General features: G+C 39.6%; 1 pseudogene; it reads right to left on the bottom strand.

The window, feature by feature from the left end:
• Positions 1-529: 529 nt before the first annotated feature.
• On the bottom strand, positions 530-10,790 carry LOC140928091 (uncharacterized; annotated as a pseudogene).
• Between the last annotated feature and the right edge of the window lie 7,804 nt (positions 10,791-18,594).

Below are 18,594 nucleotides of genomic sequence, written 5' to 3'. Positions count from 1 at the left end.
ACGCGACGGATTCAACGGTATATCCTAAACTGAATTTTATAAAGGCGACACATCTGCTGGTATCTTCCGTCAATTTTACGTCTACAACCTACGTCATATAAGGAAGTACATAGAAATTGAAGTAAACCCTGTTTATGAATAAGTTCCCTATTACCAGCATAGGGAACTCATGTCTACTCCAGCCTAACATACAACTGCTATTTAGTGACTACTACGCGTATTTAATTGTATATTCCACTACTTATAATAAGCGCCATATCTACTCGTATCTTCAATTCTAATTATAAAAGTATAAAAAAAATATTGTCTACCTCATGTCTATGAACTTCTTCAGAACGAAGTATTATTTGAATAAATGTCAAAATATTTCTTACAAGTAACGTAATCTATTGCACATGTTTTTCTAATAACACTTTTGTAAGCTACTTGTCACGAGAAGCGATTGGACACAACTTCCCGCAATAAACCTTTTTTAACAATTCACTGAATCTATTAACAACAAACTCTTTCGAAACATATTTAATGGACGTTACACAGCTCCGGATAATTCATCGATTATCTCCTGCATAGTTGGTCTCGCTTCAGGATCTGTCTGCAGGCATCGCCGTACCAGGCCTCTTACAGTCAAACCAGGTCAAGCGTACCCCCCAAGAATACATGAATGAATTTATTATTCAAAAGTTGAATCCGTTGCTAGTTGTAGATTTCAGATTGATCTCTGAATTCTTGCATGTGTAATGAGCCGTGAATTCACACGCGAGGCAGTTATGAAATTTCTACCAGCTCCATTTTCCTGAAATTGATGTAAATGTCTTCTAAGAAGCTTAATCCATTCAAAGATTTCCAATCTGACCAAATAAAGAGAAGTTCTCGTAAAATATTCACTGCTCATTACGCATGCAGAAAAGCCGCTTTGAATTTGACACCAGTTACGGGAACGACTAACGGATTCATTTTTCAAATAATCAATTCATTAATAGAATCTTGGGGGGTACGCTTGACTTGGTTTGACTGTAACACGCGGTTCGTCATCAACAAAACTTGCTCGTCACGCTTTTCAGGATTTGGGAGTTCCCGAATGCACATTTCGCACAATAAAACACCAAAGCTATAAACATCGACCTAAAAAAATTAGGCAGAAAAATTGAGTTTACATTTGAGAAAGATACCTTTTGATCCACCTTCCTTGCTCTGATGCTAAGAGACGATTTCAACTGAAGAACCTTATAAACATTAAGTACTTTCTGACTGACTCACTGACATCACACCTCAAAAACATTCACTCATCAAACTCTAACTCCGCAATACGATACCAAAGTCAAGCTCGCAAAAACTCTGTTATATGCACAGGCGGCCCAGACGTGGTGCGTGTCAATATATTAACAGTCACATGGACAAAATGGGATGAGTCGTCGAAACTCCCATGAACTAAAATAGTCCAAAAGTCATAATATAACAAAACAAAGCTAAGATACCTTTAACTGAACGTTAACACACTACGTCTGGGCCGCCTGTGTTATATGCTTATAAAAAAGGTGGGCCCTGAAATTAATGATAACCAACCTTCATTGTTTGGTTTGGTGTTAATGCTTCAGGTGAGCTATAAATCATAGCTCCAGGAGCCACTGTCATGGTCTGCTACATGAAATTAGCAGTGCCATAATCTGACACTTTGCCTCTCCATTGATCACCTTGTCGCCATAGCAACACATTGGCACTGCTGACGTCCCGGTGAATGATGGGATGTGGTTTCTTCTGATGAAGGTAGTTCAGCGCACGAGCTACATCCAAAGAAATTACAGTTATTTCTGTTTCGGAAAGTTGCCGCTGTGCCAACAAAGCTCGCAGGCTCATCTCCATGAGCTCGGTCACAAACAGAGGAGTTCCCTCGTCATTTGTGGCGCCAATAAATTGCAGCAAACAGGGATGGCGGCAAGCCGAAGCAATATTCATTTCTCTTTCAAATAAAAGCCTGTTGTGAGGAGACAGAATCAGGTCATGGATTTGCTTCACTGCTACAGTACAGCCACAGTGGGTACCTTCATTGACGGTTCCCCAGCCTCCCCTCCCTAGGCAATTCTCTGTCATATGAATTTCATTGCGGGAAATGACCCAGTCGCATGTTTCCTGTCGTCGATGTTCACTTATCGTTTGCTGGGCTAATGAAAGACTTAACTCTAGTTCATTTAATTCCTGATCTTTGCCTCTCAGTTGTCTTTCTAAGGTGGACACCTGTTGTTGGGAGTTCTCTAATCGTTGATGCATTTCTCTCAACTGCCTTTGCGAGTTTTCCTGCTGTCGCTGCATCTCAGTCAACCGCCTTTGTGAATTCTCTTCGCGTTGCTGAAACTCTCTTTGTGTGTTTTCTTCGCGTTGCTGCATCTCCTGCAACTGCCTTTGCAAGCACTCCCGCTGCCGTTGCGTCTCTGTCAACCGCCTTTGTGAATTTTCTTCGCGTTGCTGCATTTCCTGTAACTGCCTTTGCAAGTTTTCCTGCTGTCGTTGCGTCTCTGTTAACTGCCTTTGCGAGTTTTTCTCGCGTTGCTGCATCTCTCTCAACTGCCTTTGCGAGTTTTCCTCGCGTTGCTGCATCTCTCTCAACTGCCTTTGCGAATTTTCTTCGCGTTGCTGCATTTCCTGTAACTGCCTTTGCAAGTTTTCCTGCTGTAGTGGCATCTCTGTCAACTGCCTTTGTGACGTTTGTTTACGTTGCTGCACCTTCCTTAGTCGCCCTTGTACGTTTTGTCCCTGTAGTTCACCAGCTGGTAACGGCGATTGCATGTTCGTTCCACGTAGATCTTCCATTTTTGCTGTACAGAACAAAAGAACAACAAATTAAAAACACCATTATTACTAGAATTAAACATGAACATAACAACAATGATATATTTCCTTTCTGTTAAACTAAGGTGATAGAGGTAGGAAACCGCAAATAGCTAAAGACAGTTATTGGCTAATCAAGTTAAGCAAGTTGTTTGATAGATCGCGTTCTAAACAACAATTTCAAACCTGATATAAAGAAAGCAAATCATACAACAATAAAAATACAATTCCTAAATATGACTAAATAACACCATACGTAAATACGTATATATTACGCTATGAACTATAGACGGAACTAATAATTAACATAAACGACGTCCTCTTTCTTTCCCAGCGAGCAGAATTCTCTCACGGCGAGAGAAAAATGAGAGGAAAGAAGAAGAGGGAGAGAGATCTCTACCGGCCTCCACCCGTTCATTGCCTAATTTCATACCGCGCGGGGACCTGCCACTACCGGATTTTCCCGGACTTTTTAAAAAATCCAGTTTCAAAATGGCGGATAGTCGGAGTAAAAACTCGAACGAAAGCATTCTTTTTCGAAGAAATATTGATCAAAATATTCCCTCGGAGAATCTGTCTAAACTTAGTAAGGAAAGGATGCAGTATTTCTGCCATACCCTGAAGCTAAACTGAAGGAGCCGACACTCAGCAAGTGCACGAACAATTGTTCGATGAACAGGTCGCTCGAACCAAACATGATTATGAATTTTCTACAGCAAAGGATCCTGTGTTTAATTCTCCCCGCATATGAAAAGTAGAGGATCATTGCTGGAAAGAACACAGATGTGATTGTTCACGTACCGATCGTAGCCTAAGTATGCTGGAGCAAAACTTAAAAGGGCAGTACAGAAGGGCGGAAAAGAGTAATGTCCGTGAAAGGTACTGAGTGTAGTGAACTTTGTGGCGTTATGTATGTTAAACCTAGTGTTGTTCACATGAAGGGACATAAAGGACTAGTCTATACTCAGTGCATGCTAGCCAAAAGGTAGATGTACGTGACATTCTTGATTGTGATTACAAGCTGATTGGCCAAATTACAGGAACTGCGGTGTTACCGGACGAGAAATGCCTCTCAAGTAAGACTGAAGTATACTTGCTTTTATCCATGTTCAGTGAGGATTGTTTCCGGTCTCATCTTTAGGATTTCTACTGAGACCGTAACAACAACAACAACAACAACAACACTTTATTCACATTTCCATTACAGGGTTTGTCAAACTTATTGAATAATTAGTAACTTAACACGTAGAATATTCAATTACAATTGGAGCGACGGGGAGAAAATCTAATGTAAGCCTTGCCGACCTAATATACAATGTTGCCCTTTCTCTCAGGGTCACTTTGGCGTGTTTCGCTATTTGGTAGTTTTTATTTTACGGTTTGTAAAAACAGGTACACCCACTCCCTTATCCGAGTTCCCCAATACTCGGTCAGATCCAGCGCCGTAACAAGAGCTAAACTCGATGGTTCTTTGTTCAAGTCTTTTGTCGAACAATTCGGGAGTCCTTCCAATACTTCCAAGTACCGAAAGTCTCCGATTAGATCTGTCTTTTCTCGAAATTTTTAATCGAGGTTCTTAATAGCAGTAAAACAACTGTTCTTAGCTTTAGAATATTAATTTTCTGGAGTAATCTGGCTCTTAATATCGTTTTAACTACACGCAATGACCTTTGCTTTACCTTTTATTTTGGAAGCCATTTTCAATCCGGAATTTAAAAAGTCCGGGAAAACCGGTAGTGCCAGGCTCCCGCGCGGCATGAAATTAGGCAATTTATGTAGCCGTCGAGCAGATTTGTTGTCGAAACTGACTGGTTTTTTAACCCTGTCTCTTTTAATAATGCGGAATGTGCATGCCCTGTTGAGACTGTAAGCTGGAAATTTCTGAACCCACACTGTAATTTGTGTCTTACGTGGCTAAACCGTTATCGCTCTGTCAGGAAACGCAAGAGCATGCGTGATAGGCAACGCGTCGGCGGCCGGCAGAGGTGTCTCTCCTTCCTCTCATGAAATAGTTGACTGTCAAAATCATTTTGACCGTCGATCAATTTTAACTCTAAAATTTAAGTGCTACAAACATTTTTCGGATTATTGGGTAATCAACAACTAAAGTCAGCTATTTCATTCACATCAGCAAAGTGTATTGGAAGTCCATCGTCTCCGACTTGGATGATTATTTTCCTGTACAGGGTTGTTGGCCGCGACAGACACGTTTGTAGGTCGAGAGGCCTGCTTCACAGCGAAAGCGGCCGGCGATGGCAATGTATTCATATGACGTTTATCTAGACTGTTGCGCAAAGTCTCCTTTCGTTTGTCTTTTGCTCTTCCGTCGCTTCCCTTCAATTGCTGCAATTGATTCGTTCACGGCACGAAGCCACTTGGGATGATCTAAAGCTTGGACATTCTAAGATGCGTAGTTTTTCATGTTTCATTTTGAACATATCTTTTAAAACGTAGTTTCTTGCCGTCAAGAAATCTCTTTCCCGACACTGATTATCATAAATAATGCTCTTGGAGGACTTGAGTTGCTCATTCTGTTGAAATTTCCTCTCCAGCGAAAAAAAAGGTGATATGAGGCGACAGAAGCTTCCACAGGAACAGTCAGCCCTTCTGAGAACTTCTACATCCGTCCTACCGTCTATGCCAGGAATTTAGTAGATGGCGTAATACTAGACTTGTCAGCTTCTTGACAAGCATTCAATTGCATTGAGTAGGGACCGAGGCACAGCGCCTTGTACATTTTTAATTTTGGTAGCAGGGCACCAAATGCTTTCGTGACAGCTTGGATTTCTCTTTCTACTTCTAGGTCAGAGGAGTTGGTGTCGGTCACAGTGGTTCTATGATTCATATTCGTCCTTCGGGTCTTCATCAAAGTGTGTTAGCATTAATCGAGTTTAGTTAGCAACTGATTCACTCACACAGATCAAAATTTTGGTAAGTAGTATCAAATACTTCTCTCTTCGTACCTCTTCTTATCTATGATTTAATGCATAATACGATAGGCCAGGAATTTTCTGTTGCAAGCGCCTTTATAATGAAAATTGTCTATGATTTTTACATTTGGAGCGCTTATTCGTACGCTCGCGTTAAAAAGAGTAAAAAGGTAAAGACTCACACGAGCCAAAGGCGCAAACGGCCGGAGCTTATCCAGGTTTCCTTAGCTTGAAACATGCCTACGCGAACTGTTACTCTAGCCCCTCGACAGCGATTCATGAGTTTCGCGCTAATTTTCCGACCTTCTATAGGTCCTTGCAGCATCCTTGCTTCGCGAGTTGCTTCGAGCTTTATCCCTTCTTGTTCGTGGTCACTCAAAAATGAAATTTGTTGAGACCGTAGAGGCGTGCTTTTCTCGTAGAAAAGTGAACACTGAATAGTCGGGTCTGAACTGGAATAGAATAGCTTCGTATATTTCATTGCCTCTGAAGAGAACTGTAAAGAGTTTGTAAAACAAGACTGAGTAGAAAGGGAGGAAACAAGCAAGCGCCTGAGTTGTACTTTTGATAGCAGCTATTTTTCTATAGCTGCTAAGCTAATTCAAACCGGCCACTTCACTCAAATTCATTTATTTTCCGCAGTCAATCGGTTTTTTTCCCCAAAACAAGACGGTAAACTAATAGTCTAATTCCTGTAATACCTCAGGCACGGATCCATTCGTCCTTCGGGTCTGTGAGCGCCTAACAACCCACAGTCTGATTTCATTTTATTGCTTTCAATTTCTCAACTTAATGGAAAAATTTTTTGTTTTGTTTTTTAGCGATTAGAATTTGGCTTTTGCTCACGTCTGTTTCTTCATTTCAAAGATCAATCCTCGCCGTGGCTGGCTACAATAGATGAAGGATAGCATTCATTTGTCAATCTTCAGATGAGTGTGATTTGAATTAATTTAGTCTTTCCGAAGAATTTTTCCTGGGGATATTTGTTCGGGAGTTATTTAGAGTCGCTTTAAGTCCTCTTTTAGGCTTTGTGAGTCCCGCCTAAAAGCACCTCAGTTCACTGTTGCTACCGTTGCCCACTTCCGAGTTTTTAGCTAATGGCTGTATCATCGAGCATGGTGAGCCTCCTTTTTGACGGTTGAAGTCGTCATCGATCATATGCAGTAACATTAACTGCTACCTCGTTCGATTTAAGTTTAAGTACGAGAATTTTCGCACCTTATCACAGGTTCTTAAGAGGGGCACCGGGGCTATGAATGGGACCTATAATCTGGATTGACATTTCCTCAGATCACCAGAAGTATCGAGGTTTTTCTTGGCCCTTCAACGGTGTGCTCTGGTATTTCGCTTTCTCGATTTTAGTCTTTGGTCTAGTTAAGCGTTTGTTTTGCTTTACTGGCTTTCTATGGTTCTGAAGTCTTTTGTTTATCTCGATGACGCATTTGGTAGTCATCTAAAGAGGACTTCAGCCGCCCGGTAGCTTTTATTGAGCGCAAGGGGCTTATTCTTCCGCTTTCCTTATTGGTAAGGAGAAATCCCAACGGGTCCCAATACAAGTAGGCGAGTGGCTCGGGTTTGCGGTCTGCACTATGTGATTTACGTTTCAGATTCCCGAGAAGCAAGTTTTCAGCTAGTGAAGCGGCTTTGGCCGAATTCTGCAATTCAAAATGAGTCATCTCTCTATCGCAAATCAGCTGGATGGCTGGTTCCATTATTTCAGTTGCCTTAGCGGTGGGGCCCATTTCCCTCTTCATACAAGCCAGACGTAGGTAGCTATGGAGTCTTAATCGGCTTAGGGTCACCCTTTTCGATTCACTTCCCCTCGGCTGGAGGAATTGAAGTTTTCGTTTTTGTGACATTGCCTCTTTAAACAGTAACTCCATTCGGCACCACTCCCTGATTCTTTCCCTGATTGTATTTCCAGAGGCACACGTCGCTTCATGTCGCGGCTTTTCCGCCCTGTGGCTAGCGTTATGTTCACGATCGATTATTTGGGTCAAAGAAGGCTGATCGTTTGCGCCGTTTCATTAACGAGGATGATTCGCCAACTAATCCCTCTGTGTTTCGAGTCGTTGAAGCCAAATGGGGCCCTCGCACGAATCTTAACCGTTTCACATCCTATTATAGAGCGCTCAGCTTCCACGTTTTGACTCCTACTTTGCTTCTCCTGGTTGTAGGTGTCTCCGATGCCTTTGTCCGAGACAGGAGTGGAAAGGATAACTGGATTTTTCTTTCCAGTGGGTCTCGTAGTGGTCGCCTGATTTGAGCCTGATTTGGTATATTTGTGTGCCCGATTTGGCATATTTGTACGGTATGTGAGCCTGATTTGTCTTATTTTTTAGCCTGATTTGGCATAATCTTGAGCCTGGTTTAGCATATCTGTGAGCCTGCTTTAGCTCATTTGTAAGTCTGATTTGGCATATCTGTGAGCTTGCTTTAGCTTATTTTTTAGCCTGATTCGGCATGTTTCAAGTCATTTTTGTGTCGGCTCGTTTTGGGCCTGTAATATAATTTTTTCAATTCTTCTTTGCCCGAATATTTTGCTCAGCGCCTCCCTTGTTCCATGTTTTCCTTTTTTTTTTGTTCAGTTAAAAAAATAGCGCTGTAGTTGTTTAATTTTTACGCTATTTCCTTTTATTTCAGTTGCCCTTAATTCCAGGTTATGGCTTGAAACAGCCCCTTTGACTGATTCTTCGCTGAGGATACAGTTCCAGGCCTGGCTGGATTGCAGTTGGATGTTAACGCTCCCTCCACAGTCTTGAAGATACGGGCCTGGCTTATTGTGGTGACGTGAGTGGGCTCTTTCGAAGACTGGTCTTTCTGCTATTAGAAAAACCTTCGCATGCCCCATTGCTTCTAAGTTAGCTTAGCGTTCTCCGATCTGAGGATAACAGTGGCGCATCTTATTTAGAATCTGCTGTTTACAGTATAAGTTGGCGCCATGCAGTGGCTGGTATTTAGGTTTGTTCTGTTAGCCACGCCTTGCTTAAGTTTCCCTTTAAATTAGAGGACGCCAAAAGAAGCTACGCTTGCACGCCCAGTTCAGCCTAAGTAGCTGCTTTCTGTTAGTTCTGTCAGGCGATTGCTAAAGATTTTACCTCCCATCAAGAATATATACATGTAATAGTTTTATGTCAATTTCTGTGTCCTTGCAAGCGCAAAGTAGATCTTTATAGAAGTCTGAGGCCTTGTCCCGTAACTGTGACCTAGTGTTTTATTAAGTTCTCTCCTCAGTCCTCCTCTGCGTTTCCACTAGTTCGAAGAATTGTCCAAGCTCAATTTTAGTACGGTATATTATACTTTCATTCTAGTGCAAGTGTTTCTTTATTCACGTTATTTAGGAGAGGAGTTTAAGAGGCATATTAAACCATTAGTTAGTGATGTTTCTAAGTAAGTACTGCACCCACAAGTGAACGCGAGTCTGACGCGGCGCCCAATCCAGCTTGTAGGAGAATAGCTGGTGATTTGTTGGATATCCACACCGGTTGGAGGTGCGAGTCCACTAAGCATAGGCATTTTCGGCATGGTCTTAACTAGCTCTCTGTATCTAGTCACTTTCAGTCCAGGTGTATTTCATAAAGATATAAATATGTTTCAGTATATCTCCCACAATTTGCGTGTAATTGTTAGCGCTTAGCCTTATCTAAGTCATTTTCAGTCCAGGTGAATACAGGTTTTAGTATATTTTCCAGTATACACGTGTAATGGCTTTATTAGAAGTTCTTCTTTTGTCTATTTCAGTTTTGAGTAATTTGTTTAGAGTCCTGGCGGGGGACGTTAGTTGCGCCTGGCCAGCCCCAGATTTCCTGTGCTTTTTTCCCTACGGGGTTTTTTGGGACAGGTTTTTCCTGGCCACCCTGGCACACTTACATGTAGCTTTTCGTTTTATTTCATTTGCTGTAGTGTTTAATTTTTTGGGTATAATTAAAGTGGGTTATGGCGTTACACCCAGGCCATATCCAATATTCTCCATGTTTTGTTGCCTATGTTGTTTCTTGTTTTTCTACTAACTTCTAGAAAGTGCAGAAGTGCCTTGTACGGTATTTAAGCACGAATTTGTTTTTGCATCTCTCTGAAACGTGAACAACTCGTGCGTAAATCCCCCCGGCTGGGGGGAGGGGGGGGGGGGGCGTAAATACCGTACGCGCGTACTTTCCCTGTAGCATTCTACATGTATATTTCTTTTAGTTAATCTACTTTGAAGCCTTGTGCGGGCTAGTACTCTTTTTCAAGAGATGTCTCCTTTTTTCTTTTACCGGCTCCCAGCATTTTATAACTCGGTAGAATCTCAATCAAACTTCAACTTACAGGTAGCGCTATTGAGTGTTTCAACATTCTTGGCCAACGTGAGATACGCCTTTAGAAACAACGAAATGAATTAAGGGCTAAAAAATACAATCACGTCGCTCTTCCCAGATTCATCTCGTACTGGTCGATGAATTACCCACAGAACGTGTATAGCGAAAAAGTCTAAAAACAAGCTGAAAAATGGAAACGGGCTTTGAGTTTGTCTAACTAATATTTGACTCTAAGCTTTCATTTTATAGTATTAAATATGATCTGATTTGTGGACTCCCAAATCACTAGAATTTGGGCCAGCCCGATATCATGCTCTTTCTAAGTAGATCAATGTTGTTCTTGTAGTCTACCCCTCTTGACACTGTTAACAGCGCGTTTTGACGCGAGGATTGCCGGTTGACCAAATTCATAAGCGTTAATGTTTATAAACTTTAGTCTGGATATTTCACTCATCAATGTTAAATATTTAAGCCCAGCTATTCATACATATGTACAGGTTTAACCATATGCTTCTAAATTCAAAAAACCAAACTAACTACTCTCGTCATAAGCTTGAGCTACCTGTTACTAAACTTACGTACATACAGTAAGTTTAACCTTATTCCTCTTTTTATCAAAAAACATATTTCACACTCTTACCTTTGATAGTGGCGGGCATATTGTCAATAAAAAGTTGAAGCTCATTTGGATCAGCATCTTTTAGTTGAACAGTTTGTCCTTTAGGACGCATAAGTGCGACTCGTCTTAGTTCGCTAATTGTAACCGTATCCTTGGTGACCTTCATTGTAGTTTCAGGCCAAATGGAAAACTGAAACGGTAAGGAAAGATAATGATATAATTTAAGTTATATTGACTATAGTGGCAGTAGTTTCTGTAAAATAACAACTAAACACAACTATTCACAGCCCATTTCACTGAGATCTCACTTGCTACAGGATAAACAGTTATGCCCTCAGTTACAGCAAAATGAGTTCAATATGTTCTGCTCAAAATCATTTGTTGAGACCGCTCATATTTATATTTTCGTTTTTTTTTTTTTCACCATAACTGACTTATCTTTCTTTTTCTAGATTGGTAAATTTTTGGTCCGCAACTTAACGTACGGAACAAGGAAAAAACAAACAGATCTATCATTTCCCTCATCATCTTTTTTGACCCACAAGGTACCAAAATGTGGTTTCTTTGGAATCTTTCGGCATTAAAATTAACCACGATCCTTGTTTTGCCCCATAATTTATGGCCCGCCGCTTTAAACCCATTTCTCTGCACTACTTTTCCTAGCTCTAGGTTCAGAATATAACATTTTTTGCCTTTTGGGGGATGTTGGAAAGTCTGTACAGGACCACTAACACCCTACACAGTGTACACTTTTCCACTAGTATGGAACATCATGTCAAAGGGACAGTTTAACAGAGGTAAAGACCATAACAAATTACTCATTGGGTCCTCGAAAACAGGTGACCACGGCTGCTTAATAGAGGTAACTGCTAAATACAGATCAGTTTTTACAATAATTAAGGGAAGCTATTTCCAGGACATTAATTGGTGACCGCTTATAAAGGTCCCCTTATTACAGGTTTGACTGGTTTGACTATAGCGGCAGTTAGAGTAAACATCCGCTAATAAGAACCTGTGGTTAAGAACCTCCTGGCAGAAATCTACACTTTAATACCTAAGAATACAAGAACCTGTTTAGGCAAGCTAAATCAAGCAGGTTCTTATATGTGGTTAATTTTTACAGTTAAATGATGATAAACAATTTAACAAAGGAGTGTAACTTTGAGTTGTAAATTTAAGTACAACAAAAACATACTGTACTAAACTGTATGATATTCGGTAATACGTTTTGTTAGGGTTATCATAATTGTGAATAAACAGGAAATTTATTTATTTTTCTCATAATCAACAATCTATTATATCCTAATTGCCAATAAGTACTCCAAGAACAAGAACCTACTTCAAAAAAACGGACCTTCTTATCAGTGAACATTTCCGCTACTATAAAATAACAACTGCAAACAACCATATTCACACCCCATTTAACCATAGCCAGCGAAACGCAGACGTATTTCTGGTCGTCGCTTCGCTCCCTCCGAAAAACTGAACATACATATGCGTTTCGCAGGATAATCATTTTAACCAAGACGTCATCACCTAAAGCAAAATTTGTGCAATGTGTTTAGCTCAAATTCCTTTGTCAAAACCGTAGCCTTGCAATTCTTCAGAATCTATAATTTGTTTGGATTCCTTTATGTCGCAGCTCTTTTGTTTCGGGCTAGGTTCCATTGTTACATTGTCTGTTCATTGTTTTCCCAGCCAATCCCTATGAGGTTGCCCAGTATACGCTAGACCATGTGCTCCCTGGCTCGTCCCCAGACCTTTAGGTAGAGGGCAACACCACATCTCCCTTAATTCCCTACCATGAGCAAGCAGGCAACATCTTCTCTCCCCGACATTAGATGAAAGATTATAATTTGAACAAAGAAGGGTAATACGTGGTAAAAAAAATACATATTAGGAAGATAACTATTTTTATGCAAGACACACAAAACTCATTATCGGACTGACTTAATAATACCTGAAGAATAACTTTATAACATAGGGTAAATTTCACTTGACAATAGCCCCCTGGGCCGTTGATACTATTTGGTGAGAATTTTAACTTGTACAGTGTACAAGAAATGGAGCATAAAAGTCTTAGTTATCAAAGATTATCATAATAATACCAATCAAAAAAGTCAACAGGCTCACAGTGCAAAGCACAGAAAGTTATTAAGTGAGCTTTGAAATGAAAAAAAAAATATACTTGAAGCAATAGATAAAACAATACAATGAAACTTCTATTCAGTGGACACCCTCAGGACCAAAGCAAGTGTCCCTTGAATAGAGGTTTCCCCTGCTTAGAGGTTGCGCTGGGGTTTGCTAATAATTAACCAACAAAAATCATCATTAGGGACTTTAAGATGCCACAACGGCGACGACAAAGAGAACGTTAAAAAGGCAATATAAATGAATGGGCAAAGCAACAACTCTGCACGTACAGCACGCTTTTTTTGTACATTTTTTTAGCCATCACTCCACGAACAGGGCAAGGAAATGCCAAATTTCACGTTTTATTGAGGACGTAAACAAGCGATGGCGAAATTTTTTTTTCTCATCAGGGGTGTAGCTACGGGGTGGTCCTGGGGGGGCCTGTGACCCCCCCTCCACCCCCCTGCCCTTGTGAGATAATTGTTTTATGTCCCTATAATTCAGGTGTACAAGTACCCATAAATGACATAGCAAAAATAACATACATGTAGGCTGTGGGCATAAATGGGGACCTCAATAAGTAATATTCCAGATCCCAATAACTAAGAGAGTTGACTTTCATACTGGTGTTGTATAATGAAAGAGGACTTTACAGTACACATGACCTACAATCATATCCAAATTTTGAAAGGACAGAAATGACAAAGTCATACAGTGGCTTAGAAAGAGATAATAGCAAGCCAAGAAGAGGAACTTTCTTGAACTACTTTTGAACTAGCAGTATACATGCAATTTGTTTTTGTAACTGCTATTTCAATTTCAACCTCAGAAACCCGAAGAAAGCTTACAGAGTATCAGCACCACAGGAAGAGAAATAATCGAAAATCTTACATCTTGTGGACCAGCCTTTAGCAGATTTAGATCTAGAAAAACAACATGGAAAGGTGATTCAGCAAAGAGCAGGAGCAAAATATAAGTTATTATAAAAAGGGATGAAGACACCATCATTACTTGTCATCGATCTACTGACAAGCATAAGCAACTGTTTTTACTCCGTGACAATACACAAAGAAGGCTGTCTGTCAAGTCCCTGACAACAGAAATTATTAGTTCTTTCCCATGTACCTCCCAACCTAGACCTCTCCATCTGGTCCATCTCCACAAACCTGAGTTATTTTTTTCTGTCTTCTCTTGGCTACTGGGTTAGTGGGGTTTAAATGGAATCTTTTGCATAATTTATTCCATTTTGATAATGGCATGCAATACATACATGTACATTAAATTTGTATTATTTGCTGTATGCTGAAATTTGTTTTTGGTCTCCAAATAAGTTATCAAAAATGGGGGAAACTTTTTATAGTTCTGAGAATTCTATAAAAATAATAATAATAAAAGAATTAAAATTAAAATAATACAAAATAATTTCAAGGAAAAAAGGCCCCCTTTGGCCCACCCCTAAATCCACCCTTACTGTTGCTTAATGTCACAGCTCCTTTGTTACTGATGAGAAGAAGCTGATAGCTGCCTGAAACAGGGTGAGATGAAAATTAAAACTCATTGCCCTTTGGGCAAACTGTTGCTGAAGTTTAGTACCCACAGTGCAGCATTCACGCTGGCCAACCAACCGCTTTTCTGTAGCATTTCAGATTACTCTTTATCTTGGCAAATGCTGCTTACTCACTGGACATCCCATGAGTTGCGCTTCACTAGCACTTAGCTATCAGATAGCACTTTTGTCACACCCTGTGAATGGTGTGCCAAAATGGTGAGATATTATAGTGTTGAAAAAGTTTGTGAAAAATTGTGTTTTGATGAATTTTTATACTTTAAAAAACTACGAAAACTGTAGATTCAATAAGTAAAAAATACACTCACAACAATTATATTTAGGTTAAAAATGTGTCTGCTACTCAGCCTTTGAAACATCATGTACAATTCTTTCTAAAATTCTCAACTTGTTATAAATCTTTCTACCATAAATTATACCATAAATTATACAATAAATTTTCAATTGATCTATTAAAATCTCACTCCAGAAAAATCATATAAATTGACAATGCTGTACCCTCCTAAATGCAAATTCCTGACTCCCTTTAAGTGGCAGAAAAAGAACAAAATATTTTCAGCAATCTGTTCAAGATGCAATAATGGTTGAAGCTGAAAATAATAATATTATTAGCCTCACTAAGTTTTCAAATAACAAATAAATTCATGATTCTTCATGTCTTCATTTAATGATGAAAGTTTTATTTTTATTTGCACTTACCGTATGTGTAAAAAGTACCTCTTAACAAAACGGGAACATTTTCGTAATAACCGGTAGTTTCACTGTATACAAATTTATACATTTTTGGATTTTTCGATCCATATGTTATGACACTGTGCCCCTTCAGATCAAAATAGAGAGCTGTGGCAACAACAACCGCAACAGCAATAAAGACATCAAAAAAAGCATTTATACATTTTATACTACTCCTAGGCAAAACAAGAAGTCTGCACATACAGCACACTTTTTTGTACATTTTTTTGACATCACCTAATAAAATCCCTCTGTCAGCAGACATTTTATGGAGGACGTAAACACACCACAAATGGATTTCTCTTTCTCCTACTAAACTACAGTCGAACCTCTCAGTACGGACACCTCTCTAATACGGACAGTTTCCAATGTCCCAACAAAATTCTCCTATATTTTCTTTAAAAAAAAAAACCTCTATAATACAGACTCTCTCTAATACAGACAACGAACACTAAATCTTGGCCCTAGAGAGTAAATTCATATAACCTTAACCTCTTTATTACAGATGCTGTAGTGACCAAGTGAATTCCGAATCCCGATCAGCTGAATTTGCACAGAAGGGTAAATCCCGTCTAGTCTGGCTGATGAGCTATGCAAGGTGACTTCAAAAGCCCAGTCGCCGAATACCCAACAATTAATTTGCAAAATGTGTACAGAGGATAACCAACTGTTTGAAGGCTTCAATAACTATATAGATAGCATGAAGATATTTTCTATTACATTTTGTACTCTAGTTACTGTTTACTGCACTTTCTTGCAAAATAGTGAAAGACGCTTTCAGAATTGTGCTTCACGCTAAAACTTTTTATATGCAGAATAAGTGCTGTAGCTCATTTCATCTTAAAACAGTGATTTGTCTATGACTGTACATATGTAGCTGATATGTACAATTTTGTATACAACTGAAAGACTAGTGTCTTTGTACTGTGACTTAATAAATTTCAATGCAGTTTAAAGACGAGTGTAAGCCTGGTTTTAACTGCTAAACACTTAAAACTGTAAGTGGAGTCATAAAAGTGACGTCATCGTAGTGACCTCTTTTATACGGACACTTCGTTCTGTCCCTTAGGTGTCTGTATTAGAGAGGTTCGACAGTAATGGGTTTGATTTCAGGGAACTTAACCTACTTACTGACATTAAAAGCAACCGAGTTGAAAGAATAATTATTGCAAAAAAACTTAAAGAAAGTGTGAAGACTTCTTAATGCTACATGTATACTACTTTTATCAAAAAAAACATATTTAAAACAAGGGTTATTAATTTTGTTGCCTGACTCACAACCTACAGTTGACTGTGATATGAGTAAACTGTAATGTGTAGTTCCAGAAAACATCCATAATACCCAACCCCCCCCCCCCCCAACCACCCCTATGGAGGACACTTTTACTTTAAACCACCCACAACCCTATAATTTCCATTCCAGGGGGTGCTTGTCATACACCCCATGCCACAGAATTTTCTGTAATCTAACTTGGTTGGGAACCCCCTAAGGAGAATATTTTCATCAAAAATACTGTTGCACTATACTTTTATGTGGAAGATAATTGTATGTTTTCTGTTCTATTAGAGAGGAAAAATCTTTTTACTCATCTTAAAACAGTGTCTAATGTTCTCAGTTTTGCCTTGCATGTAAAGGTCTTTCTTTGTTAATTATTAACAGTGAGTAGAAATGTATGCCACTGACAACCAAGGAGGCAATACCTTACGAGAAAAAATGGTAAACTGGACAAAAGTGTTCTGGATTGACGTTTTATTATACAAAAATAAAACAAGCCATTATATAATTATAAGGACCCTTAATGGTATTTTTGTCCTTTTAACAATATTAAATTCCACTCATGGAATAATATTTCCATGTTGATCACACAAGGAGGAATTGGGTTACGGTGTATCAAAACTTAGTAACAAAATCACCAAGGAACACAAAATCACGTAATTTTTAAGAAAAACAAATCACGTTTTTCGATGAAAATTAAAGAAGTATTGCCATGTTAGAAATTGTTGTCTCCAAATAAATCTTGCAGCAAAGATAACTTGGATCGAGTCATTGACGTGCAGCAGTATAATAAAATTCTTTGATACATCAGCAGTTAAGAGACTCAAAGATTCAAGCTGCAGTAGCCTGCGTAGCAAGCATTTCTGCGCGTGTTCGTCTAGAAAGTTGGAACAAGAGCAAAAAAAAAAATGAATGATGGGGGAGGGGGAGGGGGAGGGGAAAGAAGGAAACGCTTGCCCGCAAACCCCACGATTTTGAAAAACTGCGTTCGCCCACGAACGCAGCTTCTGATTGGTGCGGTGCGGGTAGTGTTGATTACTTAGCACTCAAAACATCAATAAAACAAGGTATGCTTTGTTTACATGCGTCACAGATCTGGTCTTATCTGATTTGTGGTCGCAGATTACAAATGGTTTGGACTGGTATTTACTCGAATCATGTTTGTGCGAAGGTTTATGAGATCAGAGTCTTCAAAGTATAAATGGAGATCGAGTAGTGGAGACTAGGGAAGGCCAATTTATTGAGAATGATGGGGTGCGGATCTGATTGGAAAAAATAGACTGTTTGTTGGAGATAACATCAACTTAGATCAGAACATCGGTACTCAACACTAGCTAAAGCCACGCACCATGGACAAGCGATTTGTCAGCTTTTTGAAATGAAAAGATTCTTTTTGTTTATTGGAAATTTAGCGGCATGTATTGTAGAGAACATTTCCACACGGGCTGAAGAGCAGCCACTCTGCAAAACTTACAGCCGGCGGAGTGAATTGTTCCGGACACGTCATTTTTGACGTTTCGACAAGGTTTCAGACAAGATAAAGCCATGCACACAATAAAAAACAAGAAATTCCACAGTAATCGCTCACAGTTGTAACTTTTTTTATTTGTAAACCTTTTTTATTACAGTTTTTGCAATCGCCTGGAACATGTTCTATTAGAGAGAACAAAGTAATTTTACAAATCTGGTAATCCAGGGGTAATCTGTTCTATTTTGACAAGGTGTCAATTTACAAATGAACCGAACCAGGAAATATCAAGGGGCGTTTTCCAGAATCGTGGGGTTTACAGGCAAGCATTTCCTCTTCTCCCCTCCCCCTCCCTCCTTTTTTTTTGGCCCGCTCTAACTTTCACGCAATAAGTCGATTGAATTTTAAATTACGCTTGCTGCGCAGGCTAAGCTGCAATAGATATAATATATGCTACCACTGAAGGGCCACGAGGCAAATCCACACAGTTGTTTGAATCAACACAACATGATACTAAATGGCGAGCTCCTGAGACAAGAGCCAAGAAATATGGTCCGGCAACTATTAGAGAGGCCCACATAGCAGTGTCTGAAGTTCTTGGCTGACTACGCTTTAACACAGCAGCATTTCGTGGCTGCCGGAACGGAGAGTGAGCAACAGGCTGCCATCTTTAAAACAGATGGAAGACCGATCTAGTGGCAAGAAGAGTTTAAAGATGACGAAAGTCTGAAAAAAGTGCCATATTTCA

This window comes from Porites lutea, chromosome 2, assembly GCF_958299795.1.
Source record: "Porites lutea chromosome 2, jaPorLute2.1, whole genome shotgun sequence".
Classification (NCBI taxonomy): Eukaryota; Metazoa; Cnidaria; class Anthozoa; order Scleractinia; family Poritidae; genus Porites; species Porites lutea.
This window is presented reverse-complemented; position numbering and strand designations above follow the sequence as displayed.